The sequence below is a fragment of the Pinus tabuliformis genome, chromosome 5_2, assembly GCF_031772625.1.
Source record: "Pinus tabuliformis cultivar Carrire ecotype Pingquan chromosome 5_2, CPIR1, whole genome shotgun sequence".
Lineage (NCBI taxonomy): Eukaryota > Viridiplantae > Streptophyta > Pinopsida > Pinales > Pinaceae > Pinus > Pinus tabuliformis.
The window spans coordinates 361,956,892-361,971,953 of record NC_142306.1 but is presented as its reverse complement, the minus strand read 5'-3'; the positions used below and the strand labels follow the sequence as shown (position 1 = coordinate 361,971,953).

General features: G+C 40.9%; 1 pseudogene; it reads right to left on the bottom strand.

Moving 5' to 3' along the window:
* Window positions 1-444: 444 nt before the first annotated feature.
* Window positions 445-14,802, bottom strand: LOC149158968 (endoglucanase 20-like; annotated as a pseudogene).
* Window positions 14,803-15,062: the final 260 nt, after the last annotated feature.

Below are 15,062 nucleotides of genomic sequence, written 5' to 3'. Positions count from 1 at the left end.
ATTTATCTTATTTTTTAAAAATTATATCTTTAAATATACATATTTTAAAAATTAAAAAATATCAAACATACTAAAAATAATAATAAATCTAAAAATAAAATCAGTTTAAATTAATTTAAAAAAAAAAAATAATAACAAATAGGTATTCCTGTAACTTTCGATTTAAAAAATGCATACACAAATATATAACTATTAATAACTTTAAAAATATATATAAATTGTATATCCTTCACTGTACTCCACGTGAGAAATCCATGACCATATTCTGACATTATTACTTCATAAATATTTTACATAAACCTTAATCATGAACACAGATTTGCAAAGTTCTTTGAAACTGCAGTCCATTATTATATAGACGGTCATCAGATTTATGCGACCCAATCACATTCTTATACTATACTACATCAGTTATACATAGGCACACATCTTGGCTGCTGAAATTCACTCCGATGCGGTTTGCTCCTCGTTATTATTGAGGTATAACTTATCAGAATTAGCAGCAGTAGAGTACCGGGTCTGCTGGAACAGGCCAGCAAGACAACCAACCAAGGGAGCATTAATATATGTTGTTGGCTCCAAATGACTATAGTCAGACCTCACATCATTGAATTGATCATTTGAATCAGGTCCTCCAACCACAGCGCCAACATGAACGTTTGGATTCGCTGAATTGTTATTATACCACTCTGAGTATCCCTCGTTGCAACCGACCTTGTTGGGCATTACGTGAATAGATGGAATGGAGGCACCTCGATGATGAAGATGTTGGGGATACTGGCTTCCAAACCCCACCATATACGACCTTTGCAGTGGGTTTTTTCCCAGGATGTAATCTACCTGATTAAGTCCATAAAATCAAAACCTTGCAAGTAAGTTTCCTAATGATAATTGATGGATTGAGTCTATTATGTGAAGTGGATCTTAAGCCTAGTTCAAGGGTGTTCAAAGAATTGACCATGTGATTTCTAGTTTAATCCAAGGGCGTTTATGAGTTGATCATGTGACCTCTAGATAGAAATATTTAACAATTGACTATGTGACTTCTAGGTTAACCCAAGGGAGTCTAGGAGTTGACCATGTGACCTTTCGATAGTTGACCATGTGACCTTTTGATAGTTGACCATGTGATTTCTCTACAGAAATACTTAACAATGGAAATTCGACCAATTGAACTTACCTTTAGGGCTTAGGAGTTGACCATGTAACCTCTGTGATGACCCCGGGAAAATGTAAATATTTAAATTTCACTACGGTAAAAGACTGAATTAAAAACGACATTGCAAGACTATTTTATTATTTGTTTTTTTTTTTTTTTTTTTTTAAAAGATCTTATGAGTATTTCTTTTATTTTACAAATGCATTAAAATGTTTAATAAAGAATACTCATGATAGTGTTGGCAACTCCTGGGAAGGAGTTGGCAAGAAAAGTCGGTTATTGGAACTGACTTTAACCACCCTCCCTAACTGGAAAAGTTCCCAGGGAAAAAGGGAGGGGGGATGGCAAAAATCTGCGCTGTAGAGACAGGCAGAGAAAAAAAGCGAAAAGAAGACTAAGTCTGGTAAGGACCAGATAGTCGAGCACAAAGGTGCAGCCTTGCTGAGGATAGTGATCTGGCAAGAGAAAGCTTGGGGGGAGACTTTGGTCCCGAAGGACGAGTCTCATGGATGGGTGGTTAAATGGATCTGCACAGATTCTGCGGATGATTTACTGAGGCATTAAAGGGCTAGGAGCGACCAGGTAAGTGAACTGGAACCCTTGACCTCTGCAAAATATTTGCAAGTTATCTGTAATTGTTTACAAGTATCTGTAAGCTGTCTGCAAGTTATCTGAATTAACTGTTTATTGAAAAGGTCGCAAACGATACCTTATAATACTGTAAGAGATGGGTTGCATACATAGAAACCGAATCAGGAACTGTGTTCCTTGTATCCGGACAGGGAGCCAGGATTAGAGACGGCGCGGGATAGGGACTCGAACTGTAAGTTTACAGTCTCCCTGTCAACTCCGCAGATACAAAACAAAATATTAAAACTATAGAACTGTTTTCAACTGTAATTTATTTGTCGGGCTGTATACCTGAGTAATCTGGAAGAGGGTCTTCGCCAGGGCGAAGGGAAGTTATAGACATAAATATAGTGGGATAGACTGTAAGTATAATAGCCAGCTTAGTGCATGAAAAGGTAAGATAACCTCAGGGATTGTAACGGACTCTGGCTACAAGAACAGTCATGGAAGGAGTATGGCAGCCTGTAGCCGTAAGTGGTGAAACCCCAAAGGGTCGATGAACTGGAATGTAGAGAAAAATGTAACCCTTAGAGCTGGATGAATGCCCACGGCACAGAACCTTGCCGCTACAATAATGTAAACAATTACCAAACATAAGTCGTGAACATCTGCAAGGCAATTATGGAATGAAATTGAACTATAATTGAAATATTATCCGAAGGAAATCTCAGAGTCAAACCAAGCAAACCCCAGCTATTAACCAGGAATCATAATCCTTAAAGAAAACAGAACATATCGAATAACAAAACAGTGAGGAACAATTCTGGCCTGTGACTTGCCAGACGATAGTTTACCTATGAATATAAAATAAAGAAAGGTCGGGAATACGACCGAGTCAGTTGTCTTATCAGACGAGCAATCATAAATTAATTCTACTAACTGTAATGAGAGCCTTGATAACGTAGACATGTATATATAAACCTGAAACGTTACAAAACATCAAGGGTCAAGCAATATGTTTACCGAGCCGCAAGTGAACTGCCAAATCTTGCAGTACCTGGGTCGATATTATCCATAATCTTTCCTCAAAAAAATTAATACCCAATGCGGTAACAAAACAAAGATTCACAGTTAATAAGCCATGGCCGCGAGTCTATAACAACTGTTCATGAGAAATAAAAACTGGGTCCGGCCCAGACCACAGTAACCACTAGCATTATGCTAGGAACCGGTTCTAAATACACATTTAATGTAACAGTCCAGTTTACAGATAATTAAACATACATTTACAGTCGTGCAATCTAGAAATTTTTCCAACGCAGAACCTCTGGGAACCTTAGGGTTCCACCGGAACCCATATCCTGTAATCGGGAGAAATAAACATTGAGCGGACAGTGGCGAGCCCCAGTGCCATCTGCGACCAACCATGAAAAAATAAGGTCGGCCACGGCTAGACTCGAGGGAAAGAACTATTAACCCAGATCTGCATAACACGCAAACGATGGAGGGGCGTACCTGAAGGATGGCCGAGTCACTCTAGTGCCGGAGGGAGACCCTGTTTCTCCTGGGCCGAACTCGGGGACAAGCCCAGCTGCAACCATAAACAATGCCGCCGTAAGAAATCATTAACACGAAAGGCATAACAGAATTAACATTAACCAAAACCCAACATAAGAAGAAGGTGTTGAGACTGTAGCCTTACCCCCGGAGCTCTTTAGCGAAGGATATATAACCTGCAGAGTGGACGCTCGGCGAACCAGTGCTCGCTCGGCGGAGAAGGAGTTCGCTCGGCGGAGGGGAGACTGAACCAAACCCTGGCAGCGGCGAAATGGAGCCGAGGAAGTCAGGACGCCGAGCTTTACCCAGCTTCGAATGATCGAGAAGGGGATGACATTAAGAGGCCATCTTCGAGATTGGAGCCAGAGGGCTTCTCCACCCTTGGATGCATACCAAAGCATCCGAACCATTGAATTGAGCGGTAAAATTTAGGCGGTAACCCTTGACACCAGAGCACACCCTCCCATCACGTGATCAGGCCGACGATATTAAATGCCATGACCAAATGTTCACAGCTGAGAGTGCCAGCACAGCAACAGAGCAGGGCGGCCTCGGGTTGCTATTTTCGGTGACGGAAATATGCAAGGCGCCAAACCAAATGTAAGCCCGGAGCCATACACGGTGGCCGGAATAGGAATTATCATAAACAATATATCATTCGCAGAATCATATTCATTCGATGACAATTGCAAACCATGGCAAACAGTGGTAAATGTAAAATTATATTAACGAATGGTAAGTGTAAGTCGTTGATATTAAAAAAAAAAAATATGTGTCTGGGTATGTGACAAATTGGTATCAAAGCAGAGGTACCCATACTGTGACCTCTGGGACGATCCTAAACATGTTAAAATTGGGAAGGTAATCATAGTATTGATTTTTTTTTTTTTTTTTTCAGTAACTAAATTGTGCAAGGTAACTCACAGTGTCAAATATTCCCCTGATTTTAGACCAGGCAAAAAAGGAGAAAGAAGAGCAACAGAAGACACTAGATAGTAACAGTCAGTATGCAGAGAGCTAGCAGCGCTCCGCACAGGTCCACAGCAGATCAGGGACCTGCAACAAATCCTAGAGACAACCCAGAGTTGTGGGTACAGCTTGGTGAGGAGACACGTAGCACGAACCTGGCCATATTAGAAACAGTCCAGGAACTGAAAAATGAGATGGCTCGGTTGCGGGAGGATAATGCACGATTGACGATGGAGCAAGAAAGAATTTTAAAAAGTTTGTCTGAAAAACAGAACCCGCCACTAGCCAATCCCAGCACAGAACAGCAGAGAATGACGGAGGAGCAACGTTACCAAGCAGAACCTGAAAAATCGGAAGAGGGAGAGGATCAATCCGATAATGCATCCGAACAGCAGACGTCAAAACGTCAAAGGGTGGAACTACAGGGAGAATTTCGGAAAATTAAACCCCCACACTACGATGGGGAACAAGAGGAAGCGGCTGAAGCATGGTTAATTAACATGAACAAATATTTCCAGCTATATGAATATGACCATAACCTGAAGGCACGATTGGCTATCTTTCAGTTGCAAGGAAAAGCAACCCTGTGGTGGGAGGAGGTTAAAATCGTTAAAGGGGTAAGCGAACGAACCATAACGTGGGAAAAGTTTCAGAAATATTTTAAAGAAAGATATTTGACAGAGCGCTTTTATGATGAAAAGGCAAAGGAATTCCACGATCTGTGATTGGGACAGTAGACTATGGATGAGTTTATTAATCATTTTACCTCCTTGCTTCGTTATGTGCCCTACCTTAAGGAAGAAAAAGCCAAGGTGCAAAGATTTGTTAGTAGTTTACCCATGTATATGAGAGAAAGGATTGAATTTGACAATCCTAGAACAATGGATGAAGCTATTCGCAAGGCCAGAATCTGTTATCAACAGAATAAACAGAAAGGGGACGTTTCCAACAGGAAATGGAGTGAGAAAAAGAGTAGTAAAACTGCTGGAAACAGTAAAGGAGGCCGAGGCGGTGGAATTAAAGGAAGCAGTAAAGGGCAGAACAGTAGAACAGCACCGAGAGGTTCGTTCAGATCCAAGACAATCGGTGAAACCAGAATGGGCGAACAATCTGCCAAGCTGGACAGCGAAGGAATAACCAGACCCCCAGTGCAGTGCTGGGGTTGTGGCGGACCGCACTACGTCAAAAACTGTCCGCAACGGAAGGGAACTGACCAGATATCCCAGATTCATGAGGCATCAACCGTCGGCGATGTGGGTCGAAGCGTGCCGAGGATTAATGCAGCTCTGGATGACCGTCAGGCAGAGTACCAGCCCACCATGGTAGAATTTGAAGGTAAAATTTTAGACCTTTCTATCACTGTTCTAATTGATCCAGGAGCTACTTTAAGTTATATTAGCCCAAAGATAGTTGAACAGTGTAAATTACAGCCTGAAAAATTCAGGAACCCTTGGCTGGTACAGCTAGCTACGGGGGCTAAAAGACGAGTAATGGTGAAAATTAATAACTGCCCCTTAACAATAGCCGGACAGCCAGTGGTAGCAGATCTGAATATGCTTCCACTTGGGTCATATGACGTCCTAATCGGGATGGATTGGCTAGAAAAGCATTGGGCATTAGTAAACTGCAAGACGAAAATCATTCGATACAAGGATGATTTTGGAAAGGAACAAGAGATGCAAGGGATTAAACGACCAGTGCAGGTCCGGCCAATCACTGCATCCCAGCTAGCGAAGTGCATCAGGAAAAGATGCCAGATATATGCCATTCAGGTGGGTTATGCAGAAACCAAGGATAAAACGGCCACGCTGGACAACCTTCCGGTAATAAAGGAATTCGCAGATGTGTTTCCGGAAGAGATTCCTGGGCTACCCCCAAAAAGGGATATCGACTTCACCATTGAATTGCTACCAGGGGCAGCACCAGTTTCGCGGGCACCCTACAGAATGAGTGTACCCGAGTTGACCGAATTGAAAATGCAATTACAGGAATTGCTAGACAAAAATTATATCCGTCCCAGTGTGTCTCCATGGGGAGCTCCAGTGCTATTTGTCAGGAAGAAAGACGGAACCCTTCGAATGTGTATCGATTACCGACAGCTAAACAAGCTCACAATCAAAAACAAATATCCCTTACCTCGGATCGATGAGCTTTTTGATCAAGTCAAGGGGGCGACAGTATTTTCTAAGATTGATTTGCGATCTGGTTACCATCAGATCAGAATTAGGGAAGAGGACATCGCTAAAACAGCTTTCAGAACCCGGTATGGACACTACGAATTTGTAGTGCTACCTTTCGGATTGACTAATGCACCCGCCACTTTCATGTGCTTAATGAACAGTGTGTTCCATCGATTTTTGGACAAATTTGTACTGATATTCATCGATGATATTTTGATTTATTCTCGTTCCAAGGAGGAGCACGAGGAACATCTCAGATTGGTACTGCAAACTCTTCGTGAGCACCAGCTGTATGCTAAACTCAGCAAGTGTGATTTCTTCAAAGAGGAAATACAGTATTTAGGCCATGTAATCACAAAGGAAGGGATTGCAGTGGACCCTGAAAAAATAAAGACCATAATGGAATGGCCCGTACCTAAGGATGTGGCAGACATCCGGTCTTTCATGGGATTAGCCGGTTATTATAGAAGATTTGTGGAAGGCTTCTCGAGGGTAGCATATCCTATTACTTCCTTGCAAAAGAAAGGAAGGACATTCAAATGGACTTCAGAATGTCAGCAAAGCTTTGAACAACTTAAGCGTTTGCTCACCTCTGCTCCCATCTTGAGTATAGCTGATCCTGATAAGGATTATGTGGTATGTACCGATGCAAGTCGAGAAGGCGTGGGCGGTGTGTTAATGCAAGAGGGAAAAGTGATCGCCTATGAGTCGAGAAAGTTGAAGGAACATGAGCAGAAGTATTCTGCCTACGACTTGGAATTGGCAGCCGTCATACATGCACTTAAAATGTGGCGGCACTATCTTCTGGGAAGGAAATTTCTGTTGTTGACAGACCATCACAGCTTGACAAACTATTTCAGTCAGCCCACCCTGAATGCAAGGCAAGCCCGTTGGGCAGATTTCTTAAGTGGATTTGATTTCGACATTAAACATCTAAAAGGAAAGGAAAACTACGTGGCTGACGCACTGAGTCGAAAGGTGCAATGCTTATATGAAGTTACGCTCAGTAAATGGAAGAATTCCTTGCAAGAAATGATAAAAACAGCAGCAGACCAAGATGCAGAATATCAGCAAATGAAACAGCAAATACCACTTTCCAGCAAGGAAAGTCAGCAGGGGTATGAAATAGGTGAGGATGGAATGCTGCTTTATAAAAAAAGGTTGTTTGTACCTAACGACAACAGTCTTAAAAATCTGATTTTGGACGAATTTCATACCAGTCACTACGCAGGTCATCCCGGATACCAGAAAATGCTTACTGCGCTTCGAAGGGAATACTATTGGCCTGGAATGAAAAAGCATGTGGCTGAATATTTAGCGCGGTGTTTGGAATGTCAGCAGATCAAGGCAGAGCACCTGCATCCGGCAGGGTTATTGCAACCCTTGCCCATTCCAGAATGGAAATGGGAGATCATATCCATGGATTTCATAACTGGACTGCCTAGGACAAAGAGGAGCAATGACTCTATTATGGTGGTAGTAGACAAGTTGAGTAAGGAAGCACACTTTATACCAGTGCAATCTACCTACAGAGCGGTGCAGATTGCACACATTTTTATGCAGAACGTGTTCAAACTGCATGGGCTTCCGAAGACGATAATATCAGACTGAGATGTAAAATTTACATCCGCCTTTTGGAAAGCATTGTTTGCAGAACTGGGTACACAGCTGAATTTCAGTACAGCTTACCATCCCCAGACTGATGGACAGACGGAACGAGTAAATCAGATTGTAGAGGATATGTTAAGAGCATGTGTAATGCAAAAACCGACACAATGGGAAGATTATTTACATTTGGTGGAATTCGCATACAACAATGGATACCACACATCGATACAAATGTCTCCATTTGAAGTCTTGTATGGACGGAAATGTCGTACGCCCTCAAGCTGGAGTGGCCCGGAGGACAAACTAAGGTTGGGCCCAGAAATGCTCAAGGAGATGGAAGACATGGTAAAAAGGGTGCGGACTAACTTAAAGGCTGCTCAAGATCGGCAAAAGAATTTTGCAGACCGGAAAAGAAGGTTCAAAGAGTATCAGGTTGGCGACCATGTTTATGTAAGAATACAAGCCAGGAAAAGTACCCTGCAATGGAGCGGTTGCGCTAAACTTGCACCCCGCTATTTTGGACCTTTTCAGGTCTTGGCAAGGGTTGGGCCTGTAGCCTACCAGCTTGCCCTGCCAAGCCACATTAGAATCCACAATGTCTTCCATGTTTCCATGCTTAAAAAGTACATTTATGACCCTAAGCATGTGATCAAATGGCAAGATATACGGGTAAGAATTGATTTCAATTGAACTAGTTGGAAATGTATTTTGGAAATAAATGACTGATACTGTTGATGGTTGCAGGTCGAACCGGAAGGAGAGGTCCTGGTCGAGCCGCTGAGCATTCTCGACCGGAGAGAAGTACAGCTGCAGAAGCGAGTTATTACCCAAATTAAAGTGCAGTGGCAGCACTATGGGCCTGATGAGGCCACTTGGGAAGATGAAGAGCTTTTTAAGAAAGCTTATCCGGAGCTGTTCGGGGACACTAGACATCGGGACGATGTCCAATCTCAGGAGGGGGAGATGTGATGACCCCGGGAAAATGTAAATATTTAAATTTCACTATGGTAAAAGACTGAATTAAAAATGACATTGCAAGACTATTTTATTATTTTTTTTTTATTTTTTTTTAAAGATCTTATGAGTATTTCTTTTATTTTACAAATGCATTAAAATGTTTAATAAAGAATACTCATGATGGTGTTGGCAACTCTTGGGAAGGAGTTGGCAAGAAAAGTCGGTTATTGGAACTGACTTTAACCACCCTCCCTAACTGGAAAAGTTCCCAGGGAAAAAGGGAGGGGGGATGGCAAAAATCTGCGCTGTAGAGACAGGCAGAGAAAAAAAGCGAAAAGAAGACTAAGTCTGGTAAGGACCAGATAGTCGAGCACAAAGGTGCAGCCTTGCTGAGGATAGTGATCCGGCAAGAGAAAGCTTGGGGGGAGACTTTGGTCCCGAAGGACGAGTCTCATGGATGGGTGGTTAAATGGATCTGCACAGATTCTGCGGATGATTTACTGAGGCATTAAAGGGCTAGGAGCGATCAGGTAAGTGAACTGGAACCCTTGACCTCTGCAAAATATTTGCAAGTTATCTGTAATTATTTGCAAGTTATCTGTAATTGTTTACAAGTATCTGTAAGTTGTCTGCAAGTTATCTGAATTAACTGTTTATTGAAAAGGTCACAAATGATACCTTATAATACTGTAAGAGACGGGTTGCATACATAGAAACCGAATCAGGAACTGTGTTCCTTGTATCCGGACAGGGAGCCAGGATTAGAGACGGCGCGGGATAGGGACTCGAACTGTAAGTTTACAGTCTCCCTGTCAACTCCGCAGATACAAAACAAAATATTAAAACTATAGAACTGTTTTCAACTGTAATTTATTTGTCGGGCTGTATACCTGAGTAATCTGGAAGAGGGTCTTCGCCAGGGCGAAGGGAAGTTATAGACATAAATATAGTGGGATAGACTATAAGTATAATAGCCAGCTTAGTGCGTGAAAAGGTAAGATAACCTCGGAGATTGTAACGGACTCTGGCTACAAGAACAGTCATGGAAGGAGTATGGCAGCCTGTAGCCGTAAGTGGTGAAACCCCAAAGGGTCGATGAACTGGAATGTAGAGAAAAATGTAACCCTTAGAGCTGGATGAATGCCCGTGGCACAGAACCTTGCCGCTACAATAATGTAAACAATTACCAAACATAAGTCGTGAACATCTGCAAGGCAATTATGGAATGAAATTGAACTATAATTGAAATATTATCTGAAGGAAATCTCGGAGTCAAACCAAGCAAACCCCAGCTATTAACCAGGAATCATAATCCTTAAAGAAAACAGAACATATCGAATAACAAAACATTGAGGAACAATTCTGGCCTGTGACTTGCCAGACGATAGTTTACCTATGAATATAAAATAAGGAAAGGTCGGGAATACGACCGAGTCAGTTGTCTTATCAGACGAGCAATCATAAATTAATTCTACTAACTGTAATGAGAGCCTTGATAACGTAGACATGTATATATAAACCTGAAACGTTACAAAACATCAAGGGTCAAGCAATATGTTTACCGAGCCGCAAGTGAACTGCCAAATCTTGCAGTACCTGGGTCGATATTATCCATAATCTTTCCTCAAAGAAATTAATACCCAATGCGGTAACAAAACAGAGATTCACAGTTAATAAGCCATGGCCGCGAGTCTATAACAACTGTTCATGAGAAATAAAAACTGGGTCCAGCCCAGACCACAGTAACCACTAGCATTATGCTAGGAACCGGTTCTAAATACACATTTAATGTAACAGTCCAATTTACAGATAATTAAACATACATTTACAGTCGTGCAATCTAGAAATTGTTCCAACGCAGAACCTCTAGGAACCTCAGGGTTCCACCGAAACCCATATCCTGTAATCGGGAGAAATAAACATTGAGCGGACAGTGGCGAGCCCCAGTGCCATTTGCGACCAACCATGAAAAAATAAGGTCAGCCACGGCTAGACTCGAGGGAAAGAACTATTAACCCAGATCTGCATAACACGCAAACGATGGAGGGGCGTACCTGAAGAATGGCATAGTCACTCTAGTGCCGGAGGGAGACCCTGTTTCTCCTGGGCCGAACTCGGGGACAAGCCCAGCTGCAACCATAAACAATGCCGCCGTAAGAAATCATTAACACGAAAGGCATAAAAGAATTAACATTAACCAAAACCCAACATAAGAAGAAGGTGCTGAGACTGTAGCCTTACCCCTGGAGCTCTTTAGCGAAGGATATATAACCTGCAGAGTGGACGCTCGGCGAACCAGTGCTCGCTCGGCGGAGGGGAGACTGAACCAAACCCTGGCAGCGGCGAAATGGAGCCAAGGAAGTCAGGACGCCGAGCTTTACCCAGCTTCGAATGATCGAGAAGGGGATGACATTAAGAGGCCATCTTCGAGATTGGAGCCGGAGGGCTTCTCCACCCTTGGATGCATACCAAAGCATCCGAACCATTGAATTGAGCGGTAAAATTTAGGCGGTAACCCTTGACACCAGAGCACACCCTCCCATCACGTGATCAGGCCGATGATATTAAATGTCGTGACCAAATGTTCACAGCTGAAAGCGCCAGCACAGCAACAGAGCAGGGCGGCCTCGGGTTGCTATTTCCGGTGACGGAAATATGCAAGGCGCCAAACCAAATGTAAGCCCGGAGCCATACACGGTGGCCGGAATAGGAATTATCATAAACAATATATCAATCGCAGAATCATATTCATTCGATGACAATTGCAAACCATGGCAAACAGTGGTAAATGTAAAATTATATTAACGAATGGTAAGTGTAAGTCGTTGATATTAAAAAAAAAAATTTATGTGTCTGGGTATGTGACAACCTCTCTATAGAAATACTTAACAATAGAAACTTGACCGATTGAGCTAATCCTTAAGGTTTAATTTTAAAGGCGTTCAAGGGAATTAACCATGTGACTTTTAATTTAACCTGAAGAGTGTCTAAAAATTGACCATGTAACCTCTCCATTGAAATACTTAGCAACCGTTAAGACTCGCCTATTCTTAAATCTTATAAATAAAAATGAAATCAATTGTTAAACTTTATTTGAAGTCAATATAATTACCTGGCTTTTTGCAAAACTTCGAATATCTGAAACCGAAATTGAGACCCCACCACACTGTATTGAGGAAATCTTTGCATCGGCAAGTATATCTGAGTATACAATCATTACATTTGAAGCGCTAGTTACGTACTGTAAATTGCTGCTGTCTCTTGTGTACAGAAGACCGCCTGGAAAATTTATGTAATTAGTTGTAAACTCAAGCAATATTATAGTATTATACACATTCACTCTCGCTAATTCTTCCAATTAAAGCATGTGAAATGCAACGGGTAACCTTACTAAAATGAACTTTGCTGAAGAATTCAGTTATGTTTAATAGCGAAACCTGGAGTTGTCCGAATCTTTTCGGCATTAAGGCACATATAAAGGAATCTGCGTCGGTTTTATATTTCTTCAAGGAATTATCGCCAGACAGATACTCCTATATAGAAAAAGAAAAACAGCGCGTTGAGACTATATACAATTAAAAAAAAAAAAATTGAAAAATAGTGCAATTTTTAAATATTGACCTGAGCTAAGAGTACTTGAGCTCCTGCAAATTTGTTATCCCAACTGAATTCAGAGACGCTGCCACTCCATCCTTCGTTATCCAAAGCAAATTTCGAATAAAATGGATTCCCCGTTGCCTTATAAAGCCATGTGGCAGCCCACAGCAGTTCGTCCTAATGAAATGCAGTTAGTCAATATTTGAATTTAATGGGATAGTAGATTTCTGCAATATTTTAGAATTTGATGAAAAAGAGTAAAATTAATTATTTAACTTAATTCTAGTTAATCAAATTCTAAAACATATAATTTAAATTTTTTTAATATTTTAGAATTTAATAAACAAAATTTAAAAATTAATTATTTAACCTAATTTTTGCTAATCAAATTCTAAAATATATAATCCCAATGAAAAACACATTAAACTGACACCATACATTTTATTTCCCCAGTAAACTTTTAGACATCAGGAGTTGTATGCAGAGTACATACTTGGAAACCAGAATAGGAGCAGTAGAAGGGGCACGAAGCTGGGTAGGAGGCACGGTATGTGTTTGCAAATTGAAAGAGCTGCAAGAAAAGGGCCAGAGAGTAAGATATACTAGACACCCAGATGGCAAACAAATGATGAATTAAAATAAATATTAGGCACCCACTAGGCGAGAATGGCGAAGTAATCTTTTGGAGTAAGAAGAATTTGATTCGCCCAAGGCAATGGCTGCAGAAGACAAAGCCGCAGAAGCATCGGCAGCCACTTCGGTTCCAGGAGAGGATGAGTTGATCTGGTACAATGTTCGAGGAGTATCCATGTCTTCTGGCCTCTCCCAACACTGGTGATCGCTATTACCATCACCCACCTGATATCATTTTCACCATTATTGAAAACGATAAAGAGGTCAGTTTTAATTTCTCAAGGACAATCTTAAGTCTACTTTCTAGGTACAATTTACAATTTAATATGAGAGATGTATAAGTTTGTTGTTTGTATATTTTATTTTATAATTAAAATTTAACTCAAAAAAAAAAGAGTTCAGGTCCAAATAAATACTAACACTGGTGATCCTTATTATCATCACTCATCTAATATCATTTTTACCATTATTGAATAGGATAAAGAGGTTATTTTTAATTTCTCAAGGACAATCCTACTTCTAGGTTTCACTATTGCTTTGATTGAGGAGAGAGGTGCAATTTATAGCTCAGTATGAAAGAGATGTGTAAGTTTTTAGTTTGTTTATCTTAGATTCAAACAAATAATATTTAGATTGAAATATCCAAAAGAATAATAATGTCTAGATCCATCTCAATTTGGATCTCAGGGGTCTAGAGATATCAAATCCCTCCAAGTCTAAACATTTTTTTCAAGTGTAGAATTTGAAGAAAAGTTTGCACCACCAGAGATTTGATCCATCTCCACCCATAATAGATCGAGAGTTAAATGAATCTAAACTGATTATAAATTAAGGAAATAAACTAAATAATAGCAATATCGATTATTGGGTGTCGTTGCTATTCTTTTGATTTCCAAATGTTATCAAAATCTACCATAGAAATAAGTTCAACGACTTAACACAATCTGTTAGATTTCAAAATAATTTCAGAAATTTACAATTTAGATAACAACAACATACATGTCCATCCATCCTTCTATATATATTTCCAGACCTGAGTCCATAGAGTAGTAGGAGCTGTATGGGCCTTCATGATAAAATTTGAGCCCCAGCGAATTGCTTGGAGCAAGTAGTCCAGCTGGTTTGCCTGAGATAACTCGGATCTATATTGATAAGCAGCCCATGAAAGAAGGGTCACTGTAAAAGACATGGGCCATCCAAATTTCACGTTGTCTCCAGCATCGTAGTAGCCTCCTGTCAAATCTACCTGCAAAATCATTGCAAAAACAAACAAGAGGAAAATTACAAACTCTGCTCAAAAGCCATTGAATTGCATCAATTCGAAGCCCTAAGTCCATCAATTCATTTCATTACATTCCCGAGCCTGCCATCTGACAGGCCAGAATCTCCCCTCCAGGTAACTCGTTGAGTTGAAGGAAGCTTTCCAGAGCGCTGTCCTTCGAAGAACAGAATGGCTTTTCTCAGTGCGTCATGGTAATCAATTGCTTCTACATTTTCAGTACCATATTCAAAGCCTGATGTGCTCAAGGCCAGAGAAACGAACACCAGCAAAGCCAAAGAAAACGCAGACATTTTGTATTACAGTGTTTACTGATTTGGGCTTATTTCTCCAAGGTATATATCGAGGATGGGATGGAAATAAGGTTGTGAAGGCAATTCAAGAAAAGAAGCATCATGCTTTTCTCGTGTTTCAGGAAGTTGGGGAAGGTCGTAAGAAATATAATTGACAAGATCAGCAGATAACATACCCATGACATTTTGAACTTGCAAAATTGGAAGGGTATTCTATTTCGAACCGCAACGATCACATTCAACACATTCAACATTTCACT